Source organism: Elephas maximus, chromosome 5, assembly GCF_024166365.1.
Source record: "Elephas maximus indicus isolate mEleMax1 chromosome 5, mEleMax1 primary haplotype, whole genome shotgun sequence".
Lineage (NCBI taxonomy): Eukaryota > Metazoa > Chordata > Mammalia > Proboscidea > Elephantidae > Elephas > Elephas maximus.
The window spans coordinates 141,086,363-141,112,010 of record NC_064823.1 but is presented as its reverse complement, the minus strand read 5'-3'; the positions used below and the strand labels follow the sequence as shown (position 1 = coordinate 141,112,010).

At 41.1% G+C, this 25,648-nt stretch overlaps 1 pseudogene; it reads left to right on the top strand.

Moving 5' to 3' along the window:
• The window catches only part of LOC126076757 (cytosolic beta-glucosidase-like), a 176,466-nt pseudogene extending 151,026 nt beyond the window's left edge, over positions 1–25,440 (top strand).
• The last annotated feature ends 208 nt before the right edge of the window (positions 25,441–25,648 follow it).

The window sequence follows — 25,648 nt, the reverse complement described above, 5'->3', positions numbered from 1 at the left end:
TCTTGCCCTATTGCCCTTATTGATGCCTGTGTTATGCCAAATTAGATGTGGTTTCCAGAATGAACCCTGGTCTCTTTCTTGTCTTTTCTGACCTTTTCCTCCTGATTCATCCTCTATCTGTCCTTCAAGATTCCTCTAGCATCACCTACTCCAAAGAAGCCTTCTCTGATGCCTTATTATCCCAACACCCTCACTGAATTAGGAGTTCCTCCTCTGTACCCCCGTGGCACCCAGTGTTTGCCCTGATCACATTGTCTCATAGCTTCTTCCTCACATATCTCTCTTCCTTATAAGACTGAGGGACTCTTAAAAATTGTGATCTGATGACACTTGCTTCTGAATTCCCAGTGGCTTATAATATGAACAATACACATTGATTGAATGGAAGAATACATATTATACTTCATGAAAATAAGATGACGTAGTTGTCCTTCAAGAAGTGTCTTCAAGTTGCTAACCCGTTCTGCCCCACAAGAAGCTTACAAAGTAGTCCATGCTTGAGATTCATTACCAAATGCATGACCTTGAGAAAATTTCACAGACTCCTTTTGCCTCAGTTTTTTTCATGCTGTGAATTGTGAATAATTACACTATCTACCTCATAGGATTGTTGAAAAGAGCAAATGAGATATGCATATAAAATTCCTAAAATAGTACTTGGAAAACAAATAGCGCTCAGCAAACACGCAGTAAATGTGAATTACTACTGTCTCGTTAGCTCCAAAATGGGAGCAAATTTACTCCATCCTTTCACTCAGGAAAGTTTCTCTTGGGGCTGGTCAATGAAAGGTGAGTGGAAGAGGTATCCTGTAGGTTTTCTTGACCGCAATGAAGTAGTTTATAAAAGAGTGGATACATTAAAACCCAAACACAGCCAATATTTATCAAGAAAAGTAATAGAATTCAAAGACTCGGAAATGTCCAGCATGAGCCAGAGAAAAGCAAAAATCTGTTGATCCCATTCTCCTATCATCTGATGGTTTTCTGTGCTCTGAAGTTCACAGTAAAATATAGTATTTTCAATTCCCATCTGCAGTCTTTACTCTTTTCCCTCTTCTGCTGATTCTTATTGGGAATATTTCTGTCTCATTAGTATTCAAAGCCAGAAAAGAATAACTGATTTATGAGAGACAGTGAGGTCACATGAAAAGAGACACTGGTTGTACATGTCACCATCAGCCACATATTCAGTGGAAGGCACCTGTCCAGAGTTCTAGGGACACCTTATCTGCTATGGGCACCTACACTGCTGTGATCAACAGTCTTTTAAAGCATAAGTAAAAGGGAGAAAGTAATGGTTAGTCTCTACCTACTAACTCTCATAAAGCGTAACTCAGAGGAGAAAACAAGGTCTTGGAAAGAGCATAGGCTTTGAAGTGAGATAGGGGAATTTCAATTCCTTCTCTGTCTCCTGTTTTCTTGGTGACCTTGAGTACATTTATTTTCTCTGAACTTCATCTTTTGTGTGTGTGTCCATAAATGGACATAACTACACCAATCTTTAAAGGTTGTTGTGAAGAAAATATATATAATGCAAACATGAATTTAGCAGTAAACAATGATATTTTTGTTAGTTGCTGTCAATTCCAATTCATGGTGACCCCAAGTGTTACAGAGTAGAACTGCTCCATAGGATTCTCTTGTCTGTAATCTTTAGAGAAGCAGATCTCCAGACCTTTTCTTCCATGGTATTGCTGGGTGGATTTTAACTGCCAACCTTTCGGCTAGTGTTTGTGTCACTTGGAAACCTGGAATAACCAATACCTGTTCTTGTTTCTATGTGCAAGGGCAGTTTCAGATGCCATCTTTAGTAATCCTCTGCTGTCCTCTTTGACTCTCAAAGGCTTGAAGGATTGTGACCTGATTACAAGCTTGCAACTTGAGAGCCTGGAGATAAAAACACTTTAGAGACACTGTTGATTGTAGTGACTAGAAGACCCAAAAACCAAACCTGTTGCCTTCGAGTTGATTCTGACTCATGGTGACTCTATAGGACAGAGTAGAAATGCTCCACAGGGTTTCCAAGGAGTGGCTGGTAGATTTGAACTGCTGACGTTTTTGGTTAACAGCAGAGCTCTTAATCACTGCTCCTCCAGAGCTCCCCATAGTAAGTAGATGTTTCTCCTCCATCCCATTTTCTCTCTCATTCTCACTTTCTCTCTCTCTTTCTTTCTTTTCCTCAATGCAGCTCATCTTGTTGCATATTTCTGGTGATATCATTAGTATCTTTAAGAATCCAAAGTTTGTTACTTCTTTTATATGTCACCCTGGTTTACCAAGAAATTTCATAGTTAAAATATTCATGTAATCTACCCGTCTTGGCCCTGTATTCTTCATTTAGAAGGCCAAGATATGATCTTTCTCTGGTACAGTTCGAAGACTCTTTTATTTGTTTTTTTTTATTGTGCTTCAGATGAAGGTTTACAGAACTAGTTTCCATCAAACTGTATACAATTTGTTCTATGACATTGGTTAACAACCCCACAACATGTCAATACTCTCCCTTCTCAACTCTGGTTTTCCTATTACCAGCTTTCTCGTTCCTTCCTGCCTCCTAGTCTCTGCCCCAGGGCTGGTATGTCCCTTTAGTCTTGTTTTGTTCCATGAGCCTGTTCAATCTTTAACTGAAGGGTGAATCTCAGGAGTGACCACATTACTGAGCTGAAAGGGTGTCTGAGGGCCATACTCTTAGGGTTTCTCCAGTCTCTGTCAGGCAGGCAAGTCTGGTATTTCTTTTTCAGTTAGAATTTTGTTTTATATTTTTCTCCAGCTCTGTGTGGGAGCCTCTATTGTGGTACCTGTCAGAGCTGTCATTGGTGGTAGCTGGGCACCATCTAGGTATACTGGACTCTGTCTGGTAGAGGCCATGGTAGATGTGGTCCATTAGTCCTTTGGACTAATCTTTCCCTTGTGTCTTTAGTTTTCTTCATTCTTCCTTGCTCCCGAAGGGTGAGACCAGTAGAGTATCCTAGATAGCTGCTCACAGGCTTTTAAGACCCCAGACGCTACCCACCAAAGTAGAATGTAGAACATTTTCTTTATAAACTATGTTATGTCAATTGAGCTAGATGTTCCCTGAAACCATAGTCCCCACAGCCCTCAGCCCAGCAATTCAGTCCCTCAGGAAATGTGGCTGTTTCTATGGAGCTACCATGACCTTGCCCCAAAGGCTCTTTTGATACTGGATCATGTGTTCCAGAGGAATAAAGAACTTTTAGCAGGCAAGACTCAGCCACTCTGTCATTCTGCATAATGAATAAGCTAAACCGCCTTATATAAAATCCATTCCTAAAATCTTAAGATGTACTACTGTGCACTGTTTGCAGGTGGATTGGAAAAAGCATCCCCCACTTCACATAGACTCTTAGTTTAGGAAGAACCTTAGAGAGATTCTACTGCCAGCAGATTTGTAAAGACCACCCATCATGTAAGCAATCTCAGACACACGTATCTTGTTTATGACTAAGTTAGAGGCAGATGTGGGACTAGGACTCAGGGCTTCAAACTCTGACTGTTATGTTTCCCAACTCTGTCACACTGCCCTTGGCCTTGGGTGAGTCCACTGAAATTGACACATGAACACAGTTCCAACACCAATATGGCTCCTACCTTCCAATTTGTGAATAGCCAGTGACCTCTTGTTTATCTTTCAAGTTTTGGTTCAAATGTATTTGTCTTAGGCTCGGGTCTCTAAGAAGCAAACCAGTAAATCCTATAAATATATGTAGAGAGAGATTTGTATCAAGCAACTGGCTCACATGGTTGTAGAGGCTCGAATGTCCCAAGTCCAAGGATCAGGATAGAGGCTTCTCCTGATTCTCATAGCTGCAGGGGCAGGTGAACTCAAGATTGGCAGGTTGGAGAGCAGGGCTCTTATTACAGGCTGTGAAGACTGATGAATCCCAAAACTGGCAGACAAGAATGCAAGGTTTCTCCTGATTCACATAGCTGCAGGGGCTGGCTAACCCAGATCAGCAAGTTGGAGAGCAGGGCTTCTGCTCACAGGCTGTGAAGAGCCACGAATCCCAAGACTGGCAGATAAGCTGCTAGCTCAAGTCCCATGAACTGGAGGCCAGACAAACCGAAGGCAGCTGTTAGATCCAGAGCAAGCAAAAGCCAGAACATCAACTTGTATTCGGATGTAGGAAACATGTCCAAGGAAACTCTCTTTCAAGTGACTGGCAACTCATAGTGGATCTCATCATGGGGGTTATCACATATAAACACTGAGAATCATGGTCCAGCCAAGTTGACACACAATCTTAACTATCACAGTATGTTTTTCTGGAAAGCTGTCCCTGAATGTACCAGGAGAGCTAGTCATCCTCTCTTTTGTTTCTACATTGTCTTCTATCATCCTTATCCCTCTGCATCCTCAAAACACAGTTTCTTTTGGGTCTGTCTTCCCTATGAGACTATCAACTCCTGAGGGCAGAAACTATGTGTTATCTTTGTTTGAATTACCACAGCTAGCCTAGAGTCTGGCACGTAGTAGCTGCTCTGTGGATATTTATTGCATGAAGAATGAACAAACTGAGCTTCTCAGATATTTGGACCAGGTGTGGAGTCATAAGGCTCACTTGTGAAGGAAAGCTGATCAGTCACTGCTTCCCCCTCCTCCTTCAGTCCCTGCTATTGCTGATGAATGAATTCCAGTCTAAACTCACTTCAAATGCTCTCCTGCCTTTGCAGGACTTCTTGATCAAACTCCTTTCTTTTCAGATGGACTGGAAGATTCTGTGTATGATGATACTGGAGTCCCCAAAGTTGAGGAGGAGAGAGATTTCCTGGCCCTCACTCTGAGGTCTCTAAGGAGTGTTATTTTTGGAATAAATATTGATCACAGCTTACAAAGTACTGCAACCCTAAATAATTAAAAAGAATGAGACCAGTCATTGGTGGGGAGTGCATGGCTAAGTATAAGACAAGTTCTTCAGGTGCCTGCAATTTTCTAATTGTACTTGCTTGGGAAGCTTAATAAAGGCTTGCAGGTGCAATGCTTCATCACAGAGTAGTGAACCCTTGAAAGAGATGCATAATAAACAGAGTTTGAAATATGTTTCCATTCCAGGCCATATGGTCCTGTCTGGAGCTTTCTGGGATCTTTGGGTCAGTTCATTGTTGAAAGATGGGCTTGCAAGGACCCACCTCTAGAAGCAGCTGTCAGAGCCCTATCAGAGTAAATCTGCTTTTGCATGATTATTTATTTTATGTGGGTCTCTGAAATGAGCCCAGCCTTGCTCAGTAGCTGAAATGTGCTGAGCAAAGTCTCTTCCCTGAACAGCTTGTGGCCACATCGCCAAGCAATGTCCTTCCTTGTCCTTAAAAAGCAGACTAGCGAGACTTGTACATGAGGCCAGGACAGGCAGTCTGGGTGAGGGGTGCCCACCTGGACTTGGCCTCAATGCCAGCAATATGAAATTTACTTGGTAGCATTTTAAAGAGGCGTCATTGTCTTTTTTCTTCTTAACTCTCTGTTACTCACTTTTGCATATTTCTTGACCCTAGGCAATCACAGTGCCCCTGTACATTGCATTTGAAATGTTTTTTACAGTCGTAATGTGGTAAGCATAAAGATAATACTTGCTTTCTCTCCCTTTGTTGTTAACCGAAGGTGATGTCGACACTTCTGAGAATGGCTTTTTAAGGTGCATGTGATATAACTTAGGAGCCCTGGTGGCGCAACGGTTAAAGTGCTTGGCTACTAACCGAAAAGACTGCAGTTTGAACCAACCAGCTGCTCTGCAGGGGAAAGATGTGGCAGTCTGCTTCTGTAAAAGATTCACAGCCTTGGAAATCCTATGGGGCAGTTCTGTGCTGTCCTGTATGGTCTCGATGAGTCAGAATCGACTCCATAGCAGTGGTTTAATATAATTTATTCAACATGTATATGTATAAAATGTATAGGGATTACAATAATTAAGAAGAGATTGGTCCTGGAGCCATGAAAAAATAAGGTAAATTGATCACAAAAAGACATTCAGTTTCCTAGCATACTAAATGAACAGTGAATTGATCAGATTGGGAGAGTATTGAGTCTAAACTTTCTTTCTGTTTATTTGGAGAAAGTAAACTTGAAGTTGAATTTTGTCATCTTGGTCAAGAAAATAATCTTGCCTTCTGCCTTTTCTCTATTCTTATACTGCTGATGACATGTTGACTATTGTATCTATTGGTGCCTAGTTGTTCATTTAACCAATATCCATTAAGCAGCTATCCTATACCATGCACTGTGTTAAGCCTTGGAAATGTAAGATCCACATGCTTCCCACCTTCATGGAGCTTAGAGTCCAGAGTAGAAGACAGACATGGAACAAATAGTTAATTATATTTCCTATGTATGTTACGCTACTTGACTGATTAAAGCTTGAAGGCAAAGTTTATGTCAGAATATCTTTCTTCCCAGTATGGGAATCATTATGATTAAAACCATAACTTGTATAAAGTAAATGCTCAGTAAAGTATTTGTGAATTTAAGGAAGGAATGAAAGAAAGAAGTTAAAAAGGAAGTATGAATGTGAGTCCACAGTTTAACAAATTACAATTCTCAAGACCTAAATCAGTTTTAGAAGTAAAATTATACATTTTTTTGCCCCCACCCATTCATTTATTCATCCATGGTGTCCGTGTTTCCATTTCTAGAGTCATAGATCCTAGAACCTAGCCTTTCATGTAGGTATAGAAATACATGACTCTATACTCTTTTATACTGATATTCGGAAACCCTAGTGGCGTAGTGGTTGAGTGCTACGGCTGCTAACCAAAAGGTCAGCAGTTCGAATCCACCAGGCGCTCCTTGGAAACTCTATGGGGCAGTTCTACACTGTCCTTTAGGATCACTATGAGTCGAAATCGACTTGACGGCAATAGGTACGGTACGGTATACTGATATTCCGGTCCTTGATGGCGAAGAGGTTAAGAGCTTGGCCACTAACCACAAGGTCAGCAGTTTGAATCCGCTAGCCACACCTTGGAAATCCTATGGGACAGTCCTATAGGGTTGCTGTGAGTCGGAATCGACTCCATGGGAACGGGTTTGGTTTTGGTTATACTGATATTGAGGGCAGCAGCTATTTTCTTTGGTTGGCCTTCTTACGTAGCCTGAGTTGGTAGAAAAAAAAAAATTTTACAGGTGGGCTATTTCTATATCCATAAGGATCAATATCTTGAGATGAATTTAAACTGAGACCTGAATGTCAAGAAACACACGGTGAAAGCCTAGAGAAGTGACCCAGGCAGAAGGAATAGCTAATGTAAAGGCCATAGGATGGACAAGATCTCAGCATTCTCCAAGAACAAAAGAAGCCCAGTGTGGCTGCTGCCAGGTGAGTGGAGGAAAGGAAGGATAAGATGTAGGATAGCTAGGCAGGGGCCCTATCATGATAAAGGATTTTAAATTTTACACTAAATGAAATCAGAAACCATTGAGCAGGGGAGTTAAACAGGGGAAGGAGATAAGCTGAATTAACTTTTGAAAGATTTACAGATTCTAGCTATATTGTGTCTGAGAGTTCTGACAGAGAGAGCAGTAGGTCTAGAAGGACAGAAGGAAGGGGATGGAGGTAGAGCCAGCAACAGACTGAAAATGGAAGAAAATATGGAAAAGAAAAAACCAGGCATGACTTTTAGGTTTTTATTGTGAAGAATTGGGTGGATGATGGTGTTATCTATTAGGATTAGAAAAACTAGAGTGGGCGAAGGCTGGAAAGGTGGGCTAAAAATTAAGAGTTCTATTTTATACATGTTAAATTTTAACTGTCATTTAGACCAACAAGAGAAGACAAGTAGGCAATTGTCTGTAGATTCTGTAGGTGAGGAAGATATCAGAGCTGGAGATAAAAATTTGGAGCCTTCATACAGCATGTGCCGTCACGCAGTTCTCAGTTTATCATACTGTGGTGGCCTGTGAGTTGCTATGATTCTGGAACTATGCCACTGTTATTTCAAATACTGGCAGGATCACCTTTGGTGAACAGGTTTCAGCAGAGTTTCCAGATTAAATAGGCCAGGAAGAAAGGCCTGGTGATCTACTTTCAAAAATTAGCCAATGAAAATCCAGTGGATCACAACAGAATGTTCTGATATAGTACTAAAAGATGAGTCGCATAAGTTGGAAGGCACCCAAAATACACAGTGGCCACAACAATGGATTTGAACATACCAATGATCGAGAAGATCATGCAGGACAAGCCAACAGTTTTTTTCTCTTGTACATGGAGTTGCTGCAAATGCACACCAACTCAACAGCAACAACAACATATAGTATTTGACCAAAGGACCCATGACTCAAATTTTGCCTTGGCTGAGATATATATCTCCCCAGGGAGATATATACGGTAGGGAACGCAAAGCAAGGAAAGCAAAGTAAAACTTTATTATTAGTTTGGTCTGTTTCCCAAATTCCCATCAGAAATCTAGTGAGCTAGTCCAAACCACATAGCATATCTTTTTGCCTAGGTTAGAAGCAGGCTAGAATTAGTGTAGAGCTCAAAAGGAAATAGGCTGAAAAACCTATAATTTCCCCTGAATTCATTTTAGGATCTATGAACTTACCCTTCTAGTGAAATGAAAACCACAACAGATCACACCCTAGGAAATGAAATCAGAGTGACAAATAGGAGATAGTGAATTTGCCACCCCCATCACCTCACACCTTCTCTTCCTGCCCCCTTTCCTCCTGAAAGCCTCTGTCTGACCTGGGCCTAGTAAGGAAAGACTGTTGTCAAGGAGGAAAAAGAGCAAAGTATGAGATTTGGCCACGTATGCTCCAAGGGAAGAGAACCTGTGCCACCTGACCATTTTGACTTCTGGGGTGCGAGAGGACCCTACCCATGTAAGGTCATAACTTTGTGACTCAATGTTCTTCAAAAATAGTGCTCCAAGAAAACTTGGCCTAATTACTGTCCTCTAAATTGAGTGCTAACCAAGGAGCAAGCTTCTTGGTTTGGATATCGAATTTTTGCTGGAGAGATGTAAGGGGATAATGGAAGGAGTAGAGAAGCCTTGAGCTTTTCCCCTACAAGTCCCAGTTTTTGCTCTTAGGTGCCTGTTGTTATAGGTGTCTCACCCATCTCCAGTCACTTTGTGCTTTTCATCAGGTTTGGCAATGTGCTTCCCTAGTGGCTTCAACTCTTGTGTGCCATCCATGGTCTTTGTGTTTTACATCTGCAACCTTTCCATGTTGTTCTGATGGAAAGATCATGAGCTTTTTAGTCAGACAGTCTTAAGGCTTCATTCCCAAATTTGTTCCTGTTATCTGTGTGGCTGTGATCAAATCATATTCATGAGAAGCATCACCTGTGGTTCTATTGAGTCAAGGTTATGGGGCATTTCTGGCCTCCTTCTTAGGCTCCCTTTCCAGTTTATCTTTAAATGTTGAGATGCCTCAAACCTTGCACCACAGTCTTGTTTTTTTTTTTTTTTTAATCTCCAAATTCTATTCAACAGCCACAATTTCAGTTCCCATCTCTACATGAGGACTCAAAATTGACATCTTCTTCTCAGACTCCTCTTTGAGCTCTTTTTCTCATTCTCCAGTCCACTGTTCAACTCTCCAGGTGAAGGTCAAAAAAGGTACCTTAAACTCATCATAACCAAAGCTTGTTTCTTTATCTTCCCTCCCACTCCTTCAAAACTTGTCTGTGCCCAGTATTCCCTGTCTCAAGAATCAGCAATATTATCCATTAAACTGTGCTAAGTTTTTATTCTTATCTCCTTCACCATTCATATCTAAATCAATTGTTAAGTACTGTTGATTTTATTTAAATATCTGTTGAATCCATCTGCTTCTCTTCATTGGCACAAGCTCCCATCCTGTCCCTCAAGCTTTCCTGCAATGACTCCTAAATGTTCTGTCAGCTTCCATTCTTGCTTCACTCCAGTCTGTCCCCCACAGAGGTCACAGTAATCTTTTAAAAAAGCAAATTAGCAAAAGTTGCTCCCCTGCTTAAAATCCTTCACTGGCTTTTTGTTGTTATTAGAAGAGAGATCAAAATCCTTACATTTTTACAAGGAACTCATGTCTTAACCACTGCCTTGTGGCTCTCTTCCCATAATTTTTTATGATCCAGTAGAACTGTCTTCTTTAAATTCCTTAAATATGCAGTGAACTTTCCCACATCTGGGCTTTCGGACATGCTATTCTGGTTCCTTGGATTCTTTTGTCCTTTTTCATCCAGTGAACATCTGTCATGTTTTCTGGGTCCCTAGCACTTGTTGAAAAGAGCCCTGATGGTGTAGTGGTTAAGTGCTCAGCCACTAACCCAAAGGTCGGTAGTTTGAACCCACCAGTTGCTCCATGGGAGAAAAGACCTGGAGATCTGCTCCCTAAAAACCTATGGCCTAGAAAACACTATGGGGCAGTTCTACTTTGCCAGTAGGCTTGTTCTGAGTCACAATTGACTTGATGGCAATTGGTAGATCTTGTTGAGCACCCTGGCTACACTGGAGGGATTATAGAGTTGTGTTTAGCTGAGGTAGAGAATGAGATTATCTCTGGAGACTTCTTTGGAGTTAGGACACAGGCACGCAATCTAGTTTCCACAAATCTAATTCATCTGCTTGAGAATCTAATGAGAAAGCAAACATCTCAAGGAATAAGAACCTGTTGTACTGGTGAAGATGACAGCCAAGGCATACAGATTTTGGGAGTGACAGTGGCAGTAAGGTCCAGTTTCTGGTGCAGAAGTAGCCAAGATGCTAGTCGCTGCTGTGGTGGCAGGAAAATTGGGTTTGGGCAGCAACTCAAACTGTAGGGTCTAGTGCTCACTGGGTCGTTAGCTGTTGAGGCAGTTTCTTAGCTAGCCAGTTCTGTGGGGTGCCTGGGGGAACGGCTCAGAAAGCTTAGTAGGGATCCTAGTTCTCCAGCCTCATCTCTTTTATGCTTCATTAGCCAAGGTCAACTTCTGTTACTTACATCCCAGAAAAAATGCTGGCTGATAGTGCTAGGTATCTCTTAACTCATCCTTTGGCTCTCAGCTCTAGTTCAATCCAAGAAGCTGCTCCATTAGCCCTGTCCTCTGACCCTTGCTAAGACAGGTCTCCCACTATAGCTTGCTATCAAGACTCAGTGTAATGGATTGGCATGCAGCTCTGTTTTTACCCTGTCTGGGTTCCAGTCTCAACTCTACCATTTACTTGATATCTGAATTTTGAAAAGGTTACCTCACCTATTTCTGTGTATCTGTAAAATGGGGATGATGATAGTATCTATCTTGTAGTTTTATTGTAAAGATTAAATGAATTAATGCATACATAAAACTATTGAAGTGGTATGTAAATGATAATGTTAGCTAATCTGCTGTTCAGGTCCTGGGTGGTACAAAAGGTTTGCACTCAACTACGAACTGAATGGTTGGTGGTTCCAATCCACCCAGCAGTGCCACAGAAGAAAGACCTGGCAAACTAATTCCATAAGGTTTGTTGTGTCGTTGTGTGTTGTTCAGTCAATTCCAACTCATAATGATCCTGTAGGATAGATTAGAATTGCCCCACAGGGTTTCCTAGGCTGTAATCTTTACAGGAGCAGATCGCCAGGTCTTTTGTCCCTCTGGAGCGTCTGGTGAGTTTGAACCACCACATTTTCAGTTAGCAGCCAATTGCTTAACCATTGGAGTGCAGTTCTACTCTGACACACATGGACTTGCTCTGAGTGGGGATCGACTCAATGGCAGTGGGTAATCTGCTGTTCTTTCTCATGGTATCCACTTATTCTTTCATAATGCTTTGCACGAACTGGTAGTATATGCTCACAGGGTGATAACACGATTAAGATATGTCTTCCACATAGACTGTCAGTGCTATGAACTGGGCTGTTTATTTTGCTCAGCGTTATATCCCCAAGTCCTAGCACGATATGTATTTATTTAATAAATGTAGAGTGAATGCTGTTGGATCCCATAAACTATAGGAAGGGCCATTCCTGCTTCCCTGGTCATACTGAATGAGGCAGACGAGCTTCTGCAGCATGGTGTTCCTGGCAGCCTCGCCCTAAGCTCCTTGTCTTTACTGATTACGTTTCATGACCCACAGATAACCCCATTCCCACCATGCACCAACCCTGCCCCAGATGCTGCACGTTCCCTCGATGCCCTGATTTCTCTGGTTCTCAGCATTGAGGCTTTAGTGCTGACTCTACACCCTCTGAAAACTGTCAGAAGCCAGATGGGAGGAAGAGAGAAAACAGGTTTCACTCATTACCCCTCCAGACTCAGAGAGCAAAACAACAGCCGCAGCAGCAGCAACAACAACGATAACAAGTAGTGTGTATTGAGTGCTTTACTATTTACTAGACATTATTCAAAGGAGCCCTGGTGGTGCAATGGTTAAGGGCTTGGCTGCTAAACAATAGGTTGGCAGTTGGAACCCACCCTGCGGCTTTGAGGGAGACAGACCTGGCAACCTACTCAAGAAGACAGCCCAGGAAACCCTACTGGGGCAGTTCTACTCTGTCCTATAGGGTTGCTATGAGTTCAAATCGACCCAATGGCACACAACAACAAAACATTATTTATTCATAGAGCTTTATATATATTAATTTACTTAATGTTCACCTCAATCCTATGAAGATTACCCCATTATGAATTGAATTGTATCCCTCCAAAATACGTGTGGGGGTCATAATCCCTGTACCTGTGAGTGGAATCCCAATTGGGAATAGACTTTTCTTTGCTATGGTAATGAGGCCATATCAGTGTAGGGCATGCCCTAAATCTCATCGCTTCTGAGTTATAAAAAGGACAAACACAAAAGAGGGGGCAGATAGACCCCACACGAAGATTGTCAAGGAACCCACCAACACCGGGCCAACAGAAGTTGGGAGACAAGGATCTTCCCCCCAGAGATAACAGAGAGCTTTCCCCTAGAGCCAACACCCTGAATTCAGACCTCTAGCTTCCTGAACTGTGAGAAAATAAATGTCTGTTCTTTAAAGCCACCCACTTGTAGTATTTTCTTTTACAGCAGGTCTTGGAAGCTAAGATACCCCCATTTTACAGAAGGGGCAAGTAAGTCCCAGAGAGAACAAAAGGAAGGAAAGAAGGAAAGGAAACGTGCTTTTCTGGTGGAAGAGAACTTCACTTGCTGAGAAGAACGTTGGTTCCCATAAGAACTTGACAACTGCAAAAGTCACTGCAAAAATAATTTCAATGAAGAAATTATAGAAGATGACGCTGAATGTGTACCTATCTTCAGATCTGCTTTACAACTCTGATATTTTTATATGATCTTTTTCTACTGCTTATTATATGTAGCTTCCCCCTCCCCCCCGCCCCCAAAGTCTCATCTAAGTAGTAGGAATAGTACAGCTAATAAGAAATCTGTGCAACTTGTTTCTGGTTAATTGGCCTTTTTCCTGTAAAGTATTTAAAGATCATTCTTTGGTTTTCAAAGACTCCCTTTTCAGACAATCATAGTTTTTGCTACCAGGAGGACCCATCTGCAGGCAGGGCCTCCCAGGCTGGGATTATCTGGGCTATTCACAGTTGCTGTCCAGCCAATGATACTCACCTGGAGTTGGTGGCCTTATTGTGCATTTTCTATGTTTAGATCTTCCTGTTCTTGTTTTATTTTATTTATTTTTCCAAAGAAAGCAGAAAACAGCTGCTGTGCTAATTCCCTTGCAGAAACTGTTAACCAGCTAAAACTATCTCCCAAGTGGAATGCCTTTTTTAAAAACTGTTTTATCGTGGTAAAAAATATGTATATAACAAAGCATTTGCCAATTCAATAGTTTTTACATGCACGGTTCAGTGACATTGATTACGTTCATCATGTTGCACAACTATGGCCACTAATCCATTTCCAGGTTATTCCAACACCATTAACAGAACTTGTCATCTTTGCTCAGAGCCATGCTAATCTCTGTATCATTCCAATTTTAGTATATGTGCTCTACAAATTCGTGAAGCATTCCATATTTTTTGGAGCCCTAGTGGCACAGTGGTTAAGAGCTCGGCTACTAACCAAAAGGTCGGCATTTCAAATCTATCTTCTGCTCCTTGGAAACCTTATGGGGCAGTTCTACTCTGTCCTTTAGGGTTGCTATGTGTCGGAACCGACTGGATGGCACCTAACAGCCAATAACAACATTAACAGTAACTCAGTACCCCCTAAGCAATGACTCTCTTTTCCCCTCTGCCTCTCACCCTTGTTGAAAAGCCAGATCAAACCAGTTACCTTCAGTCAATTTTGACTTATATTGACCCCCATAGGGTTTTCAAGGCTGTGGCCTTTCAGAAGCCTCTTGACAGGCCTTTCTCCTGTGACCCCGTTGGGTGGGTTTGAACAGCCAAATTTTGGTTAGTAGTCGAGTGCGTAACCATTTGTACCACCCAGGGACTCCCCACCCTGGTAACAACTAATGAACTTTGGTCTTTATGTATTTGCTTATTTCTATAAGTGGGATTATACAATATTTGCCCTTTTGGGATTTATTTATTTCATTCAGAATAATGTTTTCAAGGTTCATCCAAGTTTAGCATGCATCAAGGCTTCATTTCTCTTTCTGGTTGAGCAGTATTCCATTGTGTGTGTATATACATATATATATATATACCACATTTTGTTTATCATTCCTCTGTTGATGGACTTTTAGGCTGTTTCCACCTTTTGGCTAGTGTGTACAACAGAACATTGTTGTACAAGTGTCCGTTTGCATTCCTGCTTTCAGTTCTTTCGGTTGTATACCTGGATTTGGGGTTACTAGATTACATGGAGAATCTGTGTTTAACTTTTTGAGGAAACTCCAAACCGTTTTCCACAGCAGCTATGCCATTTTGCTTTAACACCAGTAATTAATGAGGGTTCCAATTTCTTCACAGCCTCACCAACACTTATTATTTTTCATATTTTTTGATCATAGCCATTCTAATAAGGGTGAGGTAGAATCTCTTTGTGGTTTTGAGTGGTTAAGAGCTATAGCTGCTTAACCAAAATGTCAGCAGTTTGAATCCACCAGCAGCTCCTGAGAAACCCTGTGGGGCATTTCTACTCTGTCTATAGGGTTGCTATGAGTCAGAATCAACTTGACAGCTACAGGTTTGGTATTTGTAAGGAGCCCTGGAGGATGTATATATAGGTTGTGTGTATCTATAACATATATGTATATAAAATACATATTAATTATAATATAATATAATGTAATATATATTATATAAATATTATATATTATATATATAATATGTATATATTTGTGTGTATATATATGTATTTATATATATGTATATGCTACAGCTGCGAACCAAAGAGTCAGCAGTTCAAATCCACCAGGCGCTCCTTGGAAACTCTACGGGGCAGTTCTACGCTGTCCTATAGGGTCACTACGAGTCAGATTCAACTCGACGGCACTGGGTCTGGTTTATACATATATGTATACATACTGCCCTGGCTGCTAACCAAAAGTTCAGCGGTTTGAACCAGGGCTTTGACCTGGTTCGAAATTAGTTGAGTCATGGCTTATGAAGCAAAACCAAAAAAGATCCAAATTTTACAAATTGGGTGATCCAGAATGTAAATGGAATGGGAAAAATTATGGGTTGAAGCCCTGGAATGGGAGACTTGGAAGATGCACAGTGAGCCCTTTCAGGAGCCTGGACAAGACTAGATTATTAGCAGGACTGTGGAGAGTGATACACATTCAAAACAGCATGGTCAGCTGCCAGCTTTGAGCCGGGCACTGCTCTTTCCAACTCTGCTCAAAATCCGACAGGGAAGAGATTTGGTTGCTATGCAACGGGTGCACTGCCATTGTTTTCTAAGAAAGAGATTAGGCTTCTAGCAGGGCTTTGACCTGTAATTTTTTCCGTTCCAGTTATCATTCTGGTTCACCCAAATTTTAAAAACTCGGGTCTATTCCAGTTTCCCTTCCTCAGCCATGATTGAAGTGGGAAGAACTGATTTGAAGCCCTGGTTTGAACCCACCAGCTGCTCCATGGTGGAAAAGTTCCAGTGATCTGCTACAGCCTAGGAAATCCTATGAGGCAGTTCTACCCTGTCCTATATGGTCCCTATGAGTCGGAATTAACTCGGCAGCCACACAACAACAAATGTGTGTGTGTGTGTGTGTGTGTATAAAGGTAGTGATGGGTTAGTGGTTGAATTCTCACCTTCCTTGCAGGATACCTGGTTTCGAATCCCAGCTAACGAACTTCATACTCAGCCACCACTTGTCTGTCACTGGAGGCTTGTGGGTTGCTAGGATGCCAAATAGGTTTCAGCAGAGCATCCTGAGGAAAACGGACTAGAAAGGGAGGCCTGATAATCTACTTTTAAAAATCAGCCAATGAAAATCCCATGAATCACAAAGGTCTGATCTGCAACCAATCATGAGGATGGTAGGACACTGCAGCTTTTCATTCCACTGTGCATGGGGTCACCATGAGTCAGGGGCCAATTTGACAGCAGCTAACAACTATTTTTTTTTTTTTTTTAAGTGAATGAATGCATGTGTGTGTGTTAGGTGTGGCTGGGAAAGTCTGAAATCCACTGTCCAGGTCTTCAGAATTGGCAAGCTCTCTGCAGGTGCTGATGTTGCCATCCATAGGTAGAATTTCTTCTTTCTCAGGAAAACTTCAATTTCGCTCTTACCACCTTCAATTGATTGGATGAGGCCCACCCACATTATTGAGGATCATCTTTTTTCCTTAAAGTCGACTGATTATGGATGTTAACCACATGTACAAAATACCTTCATAGCAACACCTAGACTAGTAGTTTGTTTGAATAACTGGGAACTATTTTTTTTATAGCCTAGCCAAGTTGACACATAAAACTACCATACCCATTTTCATTGACTCAGATCTGCTCCTACTTTATTTCAAAGGCTTTGCAACTGTGGTTGGTCTGCATCTTGTCTTTCGAGTATGTCCTGACATTGACTTAGTCGCTTATGAACCGAGGATTTTACTCAGATGCAGTCTTCATGGTTTTTCCATACTGGAGATGGGCTGCTGGTCGGTAGCTAAACCCTAGTATGCATCTACTCAACTAACTCCACACAGGTTTGAGAGTTTGGACCAGGCCTTCAAAATGGCTGTTTTCAGTAGGACCCCCTGCTGAGAATTTGCCTTTCCATCCCAGGTATACTGAATCAGGATCTACATTTTAACAAGATCTCCAGGTGATTCTTCTGGGAATCTTGTTAAAATGTAGATTCTGATCCAGTATATCTGGGGTGGAAAAAACAAATTCTTAGCAGGGGGTTGAACCAAAATGATCCAGTGTGAAGCCTGGTTTGAACACCTGAAACTAAGTGCTTTAAGCCTCTCAGGTCTGCTACTCAAGTTTTAGGGAGGCAAGAACTCAGGAAATGGCTTAGAGACATTCTTCTTGTTGTTAGATGTGGTCAAGTTGGTTCCTACTCATAGTGACCCTGTTTACACCAGAACAAACCACTGCCCAGCCCTGTAACATCCTTACAATCATGGTTGTGTTTGAGCCAATTCTTGGAGCTACAGTGTCAATCCATCTCATTGAGGGTCCTCCTCTTTTTTGCTGACCCTCTGCCTTATCAAACATGATGTCCTTCTCCAAGGACTGGTCCCTCCTGATAATATGTCCAAAGTACATGCATGAGATGAAGTTTCAATATCCTTGCTTCCAAAGAACACTCTGTTGTACCTTTTCCAAGACAGACTTATTCATTCTGGCAGTCCGTGATATACCCATTATTCTTTGCCAACACCGTAATTCAAAGGCATCAATTCTTCTTTGGTCTTTCTTATTCACTGTCCAGCTTTCACATGCATATGAGATGATTGCAAATACCATGGCTTCAGTTAGGCACACCTTGGTCCTCGAAGTGACATCTTTGCATTTCAAACCCTTTAAAGAGGTCTTCTGCAGCAAATTTGCCAACTGCAATACATAACTTGGTTATTTGTCTGCTGCTTCCGTGGGATTCCATGTTGATTGTGGATCCAAGTAAAATGAAATCCTTGACAACTTCAAACTTTTCTCCATTTGTCATGATGTTGATTATTGGTCCAGTTGTGAGAATTTTTGTTTTCGTTATGTTGAGGTGCACTACATACTGAAAGCTGTAGTCTTTGATTTTCATCATTACGTGCTCCAAGTCCTCTTTGCTTTCAGCAAGCAAGGTTGTGTCATCGGCATATTGCAGGCTGTTAATGAGTCTTCCTCCAATCCTGGTGCTGTGTTCTTCTTCATGTAGTCCAGCTTCTCAGATTATTTGCTCAGCATACAGATTGAGTAAGTATGGTGAAAAGATACAATCCTGATGCACATCTTTCCTGATTGTAAACCACATAGTATCCCCTTGTTCTGTTTGAACGGCTGCCTTTTGGTCTATATACAAGTTCCATATGAGCACAATTAAGTATTCTGGAATTCTCTTTGTAATGTAATCCATAATTTTTTTTTGATCCACACAGTTGAATGCCTTTGCATAATCAATAAAACACAGGTATGGATCATATCAGCATATGATCCATCTGACATCAGCAATGATATCCCATATTCTCTTCTGAATTTCTGGCACTTCCTGGTTGATGTACTGAATTATCTTTGGCAAAAATTTACTTGTGTGTGATATTAATGATATTGTTTGATAACTTCTGCATTCTGTTGGATCACCTTTCTCTGGAATGGGCACAAACGTGGATCTCTTCCAGTTGGTTGGCCAGGTATCTGTCTTACAAATTTCTTGGCATAGATGTGTGAGCACCTCCAATGCTATATCCATTTGTTGAAACATCTCAATTGGTATTCTGTCAGTTCCTTGAGTCTTGTTTTTCACCAGTGCCTTTAGTGCTGCTTGGACTTTTTCCTTCAATACCATCAGTTCTCGATCAGTTCTTGATCATCAGTTGATGATTCATCATCAACCAATTCTTTTTGGGACAGTGGCTCTGCATATTCCTTCCATTTTCTTTTGCTGCTTCCTGGCTTGTTCAATATTTTGCCTATAGAATTCTTCAAAATTGCAACTTGAGGCCTGAGTTTTTTCTTTAGTTCTTTCATCTTGAGAAATGCTGAGCGTGTTCTTCCCTTTTGGTTTTCTATCTCCAGGCCTTTGCACATTTCATTATAATACTTTGTCTTCTGGAGCCACCCTTTGAAATCTTCTGTTCAGCTCTTTTACTTCATTATTTCCTCCTTTTGCTTTAGCTACTCTAATTCAAGAGCAAGTTTCAGAGTCTCTTCTGATGTCCATTTTGGTCTTTTCTTCCTTTCCTGTCTTTTTAATGACTTCTTGCTTTCTTCATGTTTGATGTCGTTCCACAACTCCTCTGATCTTTGGTCATTAGTGTTTAATGATCAAATCTATTCTTGAGATGGTCTCCAAATTCAGGTTGGATATACTCAAGTTCATATTTTTTTTCTGGATTTAATTTTCTTCAGCTTCAACTTAAATTTGCATATGAGCAATTGTTGGTCTTTTCTACAGTCAGCCCTGGCCTTGTTCTGACTAATAACAGTGAGCTTTTCCACAAATGTAGTCAGTTTGATACATGTGTTTTCCATACAGTGAGGTCCACTTATATGGTCACTGTTTACATTGTTGGAAAAAGTATTTGCAATGAATAAGCTCTTGATGTTGCAAAATTCTATCATGTTATTTCTAACATTGTTTCTATCACCAAGGCCATATTTTCCAACTACAGATCCTTTTTCTTTGTTTCCAACTTTCATATTCCAATCATCAGTAATTGTCAATGCATCTTGATTGCATGTTTGATCAATTTCAGATGGCAGAAGTTTGTAAAAATCTTTGATTTCTTCATCTTTGACATTATTGGTTGGTATGTTCAATATTCTTTGCCAATACCACAATTCAAAGGTGTCAGTTCTTCCTTTTTCATTGTCCAGCAGGTATATGAGATGATTACAAAGACCATGGCTTGGGTCAGGCACCCCTTGGTCATTAAAGTGACATCTATGCTTTTTACGATGGCACTGGGTTTGTTTTGGTTTTTTTATGCTTTTTAAGATTTTAAAGAGGTTTTTTGAAGCAGATTTGTCCGATGTAATATGTTGTTTAATTTTTTGACTGCTGCTTCCATGGGCGTTGACTGTTGATTTAAGTAGAATGAAATCCTTGACAACTTCAGTTTCTTCACCATTTATCATGATGTTGTTTATTGACACTTGTGAGGATTTCATTTCCTTTATGTTCAGGTGTAATCCATACTGAAGGCTGTACCTTCATTTCAGCTTCTAGTAGCTGGCAAATCTTCAAGTTCCTGGGCTTATAGATTTATCTGCCTATGTTGGAGACAGTGTCTGTCTTCCCCCTTGTGTCTGCAGGTATCTTGTGTCTATGCAGTTCTTTATCTAACTTAGAAGTGATTAGGATCAGGACCCACCTTACACTGGTATAACCTCAACTAATAAATTAATTATATTATATTGCATTATAGATAGTGCCTATATTACATTAATTTAGGTTACATCTATAGATGCACCAGTTGCCGTGGAGTTGGTTCGAACTCATGGGGACCCAGTGTGTGTCAGAGTAGAAATGAGCTCCATAGAGTTTTCAATGGCTGATTTTTTGGAACTAGATTGCCATGCCTTTCTTCTGAAGTAGTTTTGATGGCTTTAAACCTCTATCTTTTGGTTAACAGCTGAATGCCTTTACCCTTTTTATACCACCGAGAGATTCCTCCACAGGTAAAGGGGTTAGGATTACAACACATATTTGGGGGGGGGGGGGCACAATTCAATCCATAATAGGACATTATTTTCCTTCATAGAAGGTTTCATATTAGGCTTCCCACCTGGTTCAGCTCTTGGCTTTGACATCTTCCCTTACACTGGAAAAAAGAAAAATGTTCAGGTTTCCTGAGAAAGGAAAATTCCTTCAGGCAAAAATAGCTGCTGTGTTTACCTATTTTAATTTCTGTTCTCAGATTTGGCCTGGTAATTCCTAACTAAACTGTCAGCTTTCTATTACTTTGAGGATTTCTTTTAAAAATCTTACCCAGCTATTTTACTTGTTTCATTAGGAAAGTTTGTCCAAATAGTATAGCCTGCCATTACCTGAATACAGAAATTCAGAGGCCAATATTTTTTTTCTCACTCATTCCTGGGGCTTTATCTCTCCCAGTTTTTTTTTTTTTTTCCTGGCCGGCTGCTGCTGTTTGCTCTGTCCTGAACCTTTTCACTGGTTGTTGACAGGGCATATAGGGTCTGTGGATTAGAGGTTTGTGAGATTGTTAGGTAGCTTTGTCATGTTCATGGATATCTTCTATAAGTCTTAAAATGAAAACCCACTGCTGTCGAGGCGATTCTGACTCATAGCGCCAGAATAGAACTGGGTTTCCAAAGCTGAACTATTTATGGGAGCAGATTGCCACATCTTTCGCCTGATAAGTCTTAAGCCATCCCTAAAACAAAGGTTATCTTTATTTCTAAACTGTGGAAAAAGGCACTCTCAAATTTGAGGCTTTTGTGATGTGACAAACACAGACATGATCACAGTGCTTTGTAAACTAGTAACTTCAAACAATTTTTCCCAGTACCTCGAAATAATGAGCTTCTAAAACAGGCCTATGAAGACATTGGTGACCCAGTGGTAGAATTCTTGCCTTCTTTGCAAGAGACCCAGGTTTGATTCCCAGCTGATGTACCTCATCCACAGTCACCACTTATTGTCAGTGGTGGTTTTCATAGTTGTTGTGATGCTGAACAGGTTTCAGCTGAGCTTCCACACTAAGACAGACTGGGAAGAAAGGCCTGGTGGTCTATGTCCAAAAATCATCTGAAGAAAATCCTGTGGCTCACAATAGTCTGGTCCAAAGGATAGGGTAGAGTTTCATTCTATCGTGTATGGGGCTGCCATGAGTTGAGGGTGGCTTGACGGCAGCTAACAACAACAACAAGAGGCATATGTGTGTGTGTGTGTGTGTGTGTGCGTGTGGAGCCCGACACTGACAAGAGGTTGTAATTAGAGTTGCTGTTCATTGCCATTAAGTGAATTCCAACCCATAGCCACCCGTATGTTGCTCCATGTGTCAGAGTAGAACAGTGCTCCATAGGGTTTTTACGGCTATGATGTTCTGAAACACATTGCCAGGACTTTCTGTCAAGGCACTTCTGGGTGTGTTCGCATCGCCAACCTTTCAGTTAGTAGCTGCAGGCTTAAATGTATGTGAGCCCTGGTGACACAGTGGTTGAGAGCTCCACTGCTAACCAAAAAGGCAGACACTTTGAATCCACCAGCTGCTCCTTGAAAACTCTATGGGGGCAGTTTTACTCTGTCCTATAGCATTGCTATGAGTCGGAATCGAATTAATGGCAATGGGTTGTATTTGTTCTTGGTCTTTTGTACCCATCCCCAGCTTCGGTCTGTGTGTTTCCTTTGCCTCCAACTGTGGTTAAAGAAAGAAAGTGAATTCACAGAAGTATTTTTCGCCTACCAAGATTCTGGGACTTCATAAATCATGGCGGCAAGAGATGTGATGACGGTCTCTTTTTGCTCTTGAAGAGTTTGGAACAAGAGAGGCACACAGGTTCCAGAGTAGTTGTGTAATTTTTCCCAGTGGTGGCACAGTAAGGATTCCAGCAGACTAGCGTCTCAGCCCTAACTCGGTAATTTTCTACCTGAAAGTTCCTGTGAGAGAAATGCGGAGACATCCGCCATGTCACTCGGGCCATTTAGTGCCTGCTGTGGAACTCCTGGTAGTTAACAATGAAATTGTCACAATTTCCTTTTTGTTCCCTTCCTAGCAGGCACAGCATCATTTTCAGCCCCTGGTTGAGCCCGTGAATCAATCCTTTTGTAAGTGATCAGTGGGACTGTATGTATTTTCAGACACCATCTGGCTTTGTACCTGGCAGGCTTTCCTGTTGGACAATTGTTCTGCAAATGAGAAGGAAAATATGCAGATTCTCACAGGTCCCTAGATTGCATTAGAAGGCAATGAAAAGAGGCTGTTGTTTTCTAGTCTGGTAGTTGGCTTTGACTGTCTTGATTCTTAGAGATATGCCATCCAGTACTTGAATTAGGTTTTGTTAAAAAAAAAAAAAAAGTCTTTTAAAAATTGGTATTTCCCAGAGTTGACAGAAAGGGGAGGAGGTGAACATGGAAAACGGAGAGAGATAGGAGAAGAAGTAATATCTAGTAAATGACTGTTTTTATTCCTGCAAAGCCAAATATGCTTAACTGCTATATTTTCTATTTTTCCAATACTTAATTTTAAAAGAGCCAATCCATTTGACTTAATTCCTGCCTTGAGGCTATTCACATTTCTAGACAAAGCACTTTGCACGCCTTTGTGCACAAATGCAGAGGGGTTATGCATCAATTAACCTTTGTCTATGGGCCATCCACAGTCTAAACAAACAGCAACAATCTGAGATTTGGAGACCAGTGAATGTGCAGGTGTAGCAACCTATGAGTATAGCCCTTGTGAGAGATCTACAGATTTACGCCAAAGAAAATCAAGGAGTGTATCTGGCTTGACTGAATGATTAACTAGAAAATTGGTTTTGCTTGAAAGTAATCCCCAGTACAATTAATATCTGGTATATTATATATTTTTTTTTATAAGCAGCCTGGTGGTGTAATGGTTAAGAGCTTGGCTGCTAACCAAAAGGCCAGCAGTTAGAATCCACAAGCTGTTCCTTGGAAACCCTGTGGGGGCAGTTATACTCTGTCCTGTGTGGTTGCTATAAATCGGAATCAACATGACAGCAACAGGTTTGCTGTCGATATATTACATAAATATTCGTTTTGCCCAAATTATTTAACAATATATCTATCTTGCTAAACAAACCTGCCTTTTTACTTAATTTCTGTTCCGAGACACTAACGTTAAAGGAGCCCTGGTAGCACAGTGGTTAAAGTTCTCGGCTAATAACTGAAAGGTCAGTAGTTTGGACCCACCAACTGCTCAGTGGTTCAGACCCATGAACTGCAGGAGAAAATGTGGCAGTCTGCTTCCTGTAAAGATTATAACCTTGAAAACCCTATGGGACAGTTCTACTTTGTCCTACAGGGTCACTGTGAACTGGAATCAACTCGATGGAAGTGGGTTGGTTTTAAAAAGAAAATATTGCATGCAAAGATCCATACAACTTCAGAGTTTTGCCAGACTTAAACATATTAATACATAATCAGCTCAATTCCCAGAACAAAGGGGTAGGAATTGTTGTAAAACTATTTAGATAATTCTCCACATCTGGGCTTCCTAATATGGGGTCTATTGACAGGCTTTGGGACATCCACGAAATCTTGACATCATGTTTAATGTTGTGTTTGGGCACGTGTGCATTATGGAGGAAGATGGTCTATTGCTTTGATCTTTAAAGGGGTGAAATATTACCCTGAGTTATGGGGTGGAGAGATACTATAGCCATTTGTGCATATTCGATCCAGGATATAGACATAGCCAGAGCTTGTGCTGACCCTTCTTATTTTGGAGGCTCTATTTCCAGAACGGAGTCTCTCGATGGTGCAAATGGTTAGCGTGCTTGGCTACTACTTGAAAGGTTGGAGGTTTAAGTCCACCCAGAGGTGCCTCAGCAGAAAAGCCTGGAGATATTCTTCCAAAAATCAGCCATTGAAAACCCTGTGGAGCACAGTTATACTATGATAACACATTTGTCTCCCTACCAGAATTGTAAGACACACCTCGGTTTGTTGACAAGGACAAAAAGTAAGTGCTGGAGCTTCCTCAGGCATGCTATTATCACCTATTCCAACTGCTCCAGTGGATTTTTTGGGTTACCGGGGAGCTGGACTTAGAAGCTCGACTGTCTTTACTGCATATATTTCTAGGCACTACAGAGGAACTCTGTGTATGTTTATGTTTCTCTATGTCTGAAAGTGGTAGGTGTTGAAAAGAATGTATATTGATTAAATGAATAAAAAACCCACACCCATTGCCCTAGAGTCAATTCCAACTCATAGCGACCTTCTCGGACAGAGTAGAACTGCCTCGTAGGGTTTCCAAGGGGCGGCTGGTGGATTCGAACTGCTGACTTTTAGGTTAGCGGTTGAAGCATAATTGCTGCACCACCAAGCCTCCAAGTGAATAAAAGAACATCAAAATGAATGAATAACCAAATAACTAAAATTACATGCAACTTAATTTCTTGAATGAAATCCCTGCTTGGTTAAAGGACAAAACTTGAAAAGGGGACTAGAGGGTTTTTTTCTGTTCCCACTGTCATCCTCTGCAGAGCAGAAAAAAGAGAGCTAGATGGGTCATCAGTTATTTTGTCTGTGTTCTTATAAAACTTTCCTGGAGATGGCAACTTTTCTCTTTTAAAATTCCAGTTATCCAACTTGATAAAGTCAGTCTTAAAATGTATCGTGTGTGGGCTCTTCTGAATAATTTTGAGAGGACATGGATATGGCAGCCGGTTTGGTCTCTTCACGTTGACTCTGAAGATGCAGCTAGACCGCGAGTCCCTTAAACATCAGCTAAGGGGTATGTCAGGATCTGAAACAACGGCCTAGAAGGACATCCGTAGGAAAGATGGCTGGGAAACATCACCTGGAGAAGTGATCTCTGCTTTTGGAAAGGAAATTTGTTTAGGTGATCCTTCACACAACCTCAAGTTGCCTTGGTAATCGACAGTTTTTACCAGCTGATCTGTAATTAAGAAGTCCGAGTATGTAATGCGGCGAAAGTATTTAATGATGGCCTTTAATCTATTTGTATGTGGATCAATGCGGCTT